Here is a 6,341-nt window from a genome sequence, read left to right as displayed (position 1 = left end):
TTTAGCTGATGCTTGCTCATTTGCTGGTATTTGTTCAACTCTTTTAGTCTACAAGTTCCTTCTCCACCCCTTTCTTCCTGACACTGCATCCATGCAGAACCTGAGCCCTTCCCCTTGGGGAACTCTCCAGTATGGATTCTGCAGACGGTGTTCCCATGGGGCAGTTCAACACATCCCTCTGTGCTCCACATTTCCTGTTCAATTGTTTTCAGAGGCTTGATCAGGCTCAGGATCAAGACTGTTGATGAGACCCTAGGCATTGATGTGCTCTTTCATCACAGGAAACACACACGTCAGGTTGTTTGTCTTTTTTTGAGGTGTCAGGACAGATGACACTCAAGCCTTCTGTTCATTGATGCATTTGAGAGCAAAAACGATGATATTCTAATTCCATCATTTATTTTTGGAGCATCAGCTGGATGAATTTTACCAAAACACACTTTCCTTCATCTCCTGTTTGGTCACCCAGTAGAACAGTTCATAGAGGAAAGGCAGGAGTTCCCATCGTGGCGCAGTGGTTAACGAATCCGACTAGGAACCATGAGGTTGCGGGTTCAGTCCCTGCCCTTGCTCAGTGGGTTAACGATCCGGCGTTGCCGTGAGCTGTGGTGTAGGTTGCAGACGCGGCTCGGATCCCGCGTTGCTGTGGCTCTGGTGTAGGCCGGTGGCTACACCTCCGATTCGACCCCTAGCCTGGGAACCTCCATATGCCACGGGAGCAGCCCAAGAAATAGCAACAACAACAACACACAAAAAGACAAAAAAAAAAAAAAAAGACATAGAGGAAAGGCAGGTTCATTCATCTCTCCATTATCCAGAGATGAACTGCCACCCTGTCATCCTCCAGAGACAATGAGTTAAACAAACACCCTATAAAATCAAGGATTAAAACATATTTGGTGGTTTTCACTTGACTGCAATTATTTTATTTGCTGATGGTCTAATTGTCGCATTTTTCACCAGTTGGAAGCACTTCAGTTTGACAATTCAGTCGTTTGGAAGTGATCCTCATAGTCTGAATGCCTCCTTGAGATCTGGTTTCGCAAGATGTTTCAAACCCTTCTTGTACACTTCCTCCCAGTCCTAGAGTCAGTCGTTGTCCAAGAAGCCTTGGTTTCTTTTAGTGGGAAATGTTATTGAATATTAAATGCAAAACACTGGAATTGTAGGAGTCTTCCTTAGAGAAATAGAACAAGTAATCCTAAAATTTGCATGCATCCACAAAAGACACCCCAAGGCAAAGCCATCATGAGGAAAAACAAAGCTGGAGGCCTATCATTTCAAACTAAATTACGAAGCTAGAGTAGTCAAAACAGTACAAAACTGACCTAAAAACAAATGCATAGTTGAATGCCACAGGATATAGAGCCCAGAAAGAAACCCATGCAAATACAGTCAATTACTTGATGACAAGTGGCTAAGAATATACAACGGGGAGAGGACAACATCTTCAGTAAATGGTGATGGGGAAAATGGACAGCCACCTGCAAAGGAATGAAACTGGACCACTATCTTGCACATACATAAATCTTAACTCAGAAATGATTAAACCCTTGAATGTAAGACCCGAAACCGTGCGGTTCCTACAAAAAAACTGGCCATAAGTTCCTTGACCTCAGTCTTGGTGACGATTTATTTGGATCTGACTCCAACACCAAAGGAAACAAAACCAAAAAGAAACAAGGCAGACTACTCAAACGCAAAAGCTCCTGCACAGCAAAGGAAACAATGAAGACACTGAAAAGCCCCCCTTCGAATGGAAGAAAATATTTACAAATCATGTATCTCATAACTGGCTAATATCCCTATCAAGAAGTCATACAATTTAATAGCAAACAAACATTCTGATTGAAAAATGGGCAGATCCTAAGAAACAGTTTTCTGAAGAAGATATACAGGTGACCAACAGTTCTGTGAAAAGATGCTCAACATCACTAAGTAGGAGAGAAACGCAAATCAAAACTGTAATTAGGTACCACCCTGCACCAGTCAGAATGGCCCTTGTTAAAAAGTCTGCAATTACCAAGTGCTAGAGAGGATGTGGAGAAAAGGGAACCCTCCTAGACTGTTGGTGGGAAAGAAAGTTGGTACAGCCACTATGGAGAGCCGTATGGAGGTTCCTTACAAAACTCACAATACAACTAACATATGACCCAGCAGTTCCCCTAGTGGACATCTATTTGGAGAAAGCCATAATTCAAAAAGATATATGCACCCCAATTTTCATGGCAGGACTCTTTACAATAGCCATGACATGAAAGCCACCTGAATATTAACCAAGGGAGGAATGGATCAAGAAGATGTGGTACATACCTGCAATGGAATATTACTCAGCCATACAAATGAAATCATGCCATTTTCAGCTACATGGATGGACCTAGAGATGACCATACCAAGTGAAGTCAGAGAAAGAGAAATATCATATCATATCACTGATATGTACAATCTAAAGAAAAATGATCAAAATGAACTTATTTGCACAACTGTAACGGAATCACAGACGGTGAAAATGGATTTATGGTTAGCAAAGGGGAAAGGGAGTGGGAAAGGATGGATGGGCATTTTGGATTAATACATATACCTTGCTGTATATAAACTAGATAGAGCATAAAGAAAGCTCTGCAATATTCTGTAATAACCTACATGGGGAAGGAATCTGAATAAGAAAAACTATATATTCATACACACACACACATATAAAGTTTAACTTAAAAATTACCAAAGAAATTGTGCTGTGGTTATGCAATGGAATATTATTCAGGCAAACAAAAGAATGACATCTTGCCATGTGACGATATAGAAGGACCTTGAGGGCATTAGGCTAAGTGGAATAACTCAGACTGAAGGTCATGAGCTCACTTACACATGGAACCTTAAAAGTCCAAGCTCATAGGTTTGGAGAACAGATGGGTGTTGCCAGACAGAGACTGTAGGTGGCTGGGGTGTAAGGCCTGAATGTGAAATTATAAATGAAGAGGTATAGGAATGCTTCAACCTAGGAAACATATCAGCGTAATGTTCCAATTAACAGGATGAAGGGGAAAAACATGATCATCTCAACTGATGCAGAAAAAGCCATAGGGAAAAATCATTTAATTCTGAAACACCATTTCAGAATTAAAAACACTGAACACACTAGGTTTGGAGGAAATTACAATGCCATAACTGACAGTGAACACTATACTCAATGGTAAGAGAATAAAAACACATCTTCTGAGATGAGGTAGCATGTAAGAATGCCGGGTTGTAGCACTCCAATGCAACATAGTACTGATAGCTTTAGCCCCACAGCAGGTAGGAAAGATCCATCCATCAATCCCCCCATCAATGCACAAATCACTTACACCCTAATGTGAAAGGAGGAAGTAGAATTAGTTTTGGTCACACAGGAGAAGGTCACATATGGAGAAATCCTAAGGAATGCTCCAAAAGAATGTTAGAACTAACCAATGAATTCAGAAAAGTAGTAACCAGATACAGGCAACGTGAACAATCCTTTGCCTTTCTGTACACTAATCAGATCCAACTGAACAAGACATGAAGGACACTATTTTATTTACAATGGCACCAGAAAGAAAAGCAATCAATGAACCGCTTAGTAAAAAACTTAGCAAAGGAGGCAAAGACTCGTACCGTGAAAACTGAGAAACCTTGTGAGATTAAGAGACACAAATCCCAATTTCATGGATTGGAAGACTTCTCACTGCTAAAACCTCAATCCTTCACATTGTAATTTACAATCCCACTGCAATCCCTAGGCAACCCCCAGCCTACATGGGAAAGCACCTCTTAACATTCACGTTACACAGGATAGACCCCTCCCACCCCCCCGCCCAGAGACAAACACTCTCAGGGAGAAAAACATCGTGGGAGGAGGCACACTTCCTGATTTCCAAACTTACTGCAAAGGACCAATCAAGACAGTTGGGCACTGGCATAAAAGCAGAATTGTACATCAATGCGGTGAATCCAGAGCCCAGAAACACACCCTCACATGGAAGGTCTAGTGAGTGTTGACAGGAGTGGCAAGATCATTCCAGGGGAAAGCCAGGCTTGTCCACTAAAGGTGCTGGGAGAACGTGACATCCACGTGTGGAGGGATGAGGCTGGACCCTTGCAAACACCATTTATAAAAGTGAAATCACAAGTGAAACAGAGACATAAAGCTGAGAATTGAAAATGCACAACCTCATCTCACTTCTGCAGTGATCACAACCATTGTTCATTAGCCTGACCCCGATCCTCCTGCAGGAGAGACAGGATTTTAGCCAAGGGTCCCCAGGGAAATCAGGGCACTGGGGATGGAGAGAGTATGGCCCTGACCTTGGCTGTGGTGAGCAAGAGAGCTCACCCTTTACGGTCTCCCACTGAGACCTAGAGCCCACCTTCAACTGTTTCCTAGGGTGCCATGGAATTTCCCACGGCCGTAGTGGGCAGACCACTCGCCACCCAAATTCCTATCACAAAAAGCCAAACAAGATAGAAAATATCTCGACTACTTTACACAGATTGTCAAAAGCTGTTTTACATACAGAGATGTTTCTAGATGGTTGGAGGGAGAGAGGAGGGGACAGAGATGGGCACAGATGGTGGGTTGGACACCTAATTTTCCCTGTTGATAAGCCACAGGGACACCTTCCAGGCAGTGGTTCACCTTCTATTTGTTATTTGTAGTGCATTTTCACTGACTTCAAGATGAGTTTGAGGAAGAGAAGTGAATGAACACAGATGAAATCAATCCAGGATGTTTCTGAAACACTTTCTGGTGAAGGCTCCCTCAGAAGGTGGTCGATTTTGAATGGGGCTGTGTTTGTCAGAAGCGGGTAAACACCGCCCTCCTGTGGCCAATTGAGAAATGGCATGAGTGCAGCTGGGTCCCAGGGTTCTGTCAGCCTAAGAAGCCAACGTTAACAATTTCACTTTCACAGACTTGCTGTTAATGAGTTCTCAGGCTGGTCTCAGCACAGTGCTTCTCCTATAGTAAATACTCAGTATGTATCTGAAAACACAATAGCTAGAAATGAATTACTTGCTCTTTGCTGACAATGTCGATTTTCCATAGAAATCTGTTGCCTTCTTGGGGCAGAGCTGGGGGATGTTCCAGCCTCCTTTGTAGCCACAGGTCAATGCAAAGCAGGAGAGGAAGGGACGTGTGTCCTTCCAGACCTGGCCCAGTGTAACCTCCCCCACGCGTCTCTCCAGGTGCCTGTTCCTTGTGCTGATGGAGGCAGATGGGGATGAGTCCTAGGCCCGGAGGAGGCGCAGGATGGGAGGACTCTGGGTTCCTGACTGAGCAGGTGAAGAACTGAGGCTCCCCAAAGTGAGCTCCCACCCTCCCACCCAGTGCCGTGATGTAGGGGCTGCAGAGGGAGAGGTGCTGACATCTGGGCAGTGGGCAGAACTAATTCAGCCTACGCTAATATGCACACAATCACCTGAGCTCTAGGAACAACTTAAACAGTCCATCAACCGAGTACATCGAAAATAACAAAATCTATTTTGTCTTGGTAACTGAACCCTCCAGTCTAAGCCTGCTCTTCGGACCCAATCATTTGGCCTCAGAGAACTTGGATTCCTCAGTATTTTCTTATTCTCAACTTAATCATCATTGCAGTCAGCATCATACCAGTCTGTGAAGAGAGGCGTTGAGAAAATAGTTTCCAGAGGAATCCTCAATGAGTCATTTCATTTCCTTGTCCCTGCTTTGAAAATGTACCACAGTGAATGAAAGTTTACCCATCTTTCTTTCTAAGTAATGGCAAGTGTGTCTTAGGGATCAGTTTTTCATGAAAATTGGCAGGTTTCCTTTCCCCATCACAAATTAATGAGTAAAGCCCTCCAGTAGCAGATAAAGATTACTAAGATTTCCTCAGTAACAATTATGTGCACTTGTTCAACGGATCTAGGTGAACTATCAGATGTCCAAACTCTTCAAAGGATCTTTTTCTTGATCCATTTGAAGTCGATAATACATCGACCACATGGAGTTGGCATGGCTGGATTATGGTTACCATCTCCTCAGCAGTAAACGGGGGCAGTATTTCCATTACCTTGTGGACATGCTCTGCAGATTCAGTGACATGTCCCATGACCAGAGCCGAGGCCACGGCAGAACTCCAGAGCCCAGGCTCTAAGTGCAGGTGGGGCCCCCGCTGTGAGCACCCTGCTGCCCCCACCTCCTGCTCCATCTGCTCTGCCCTCTCTGCCTCGCAAGCCCAGCTCCTCAGACTCGATTGTTCCCCCAGAAAGCATTTCTTCCCCTGGGGGTCGAGGAGGGGGTGACCTAGGCTGGCTCTGCAGTCCTGGGGTCCATGCCACCACATTCAGACCAGCCCTGTCAC

This window comes from Sus scrofa, chromosome 14 (assembly GCF_000003025.6).
Source record: "Sus scrofa isolate TJ Tabasco breed Duroc chromosome 14, Sscrofa11.1, whole genome shotgun sequence".
Classification (NCBI taxonomy): domain Eukaryota; kingdom Metazoa; phylum Chordata; class Mammalia; order Artiodactyla; family Suidae; genus Sus; species Sus scrofa.
Note: the sequence above shows the minus strand (reverse complement) of the source record.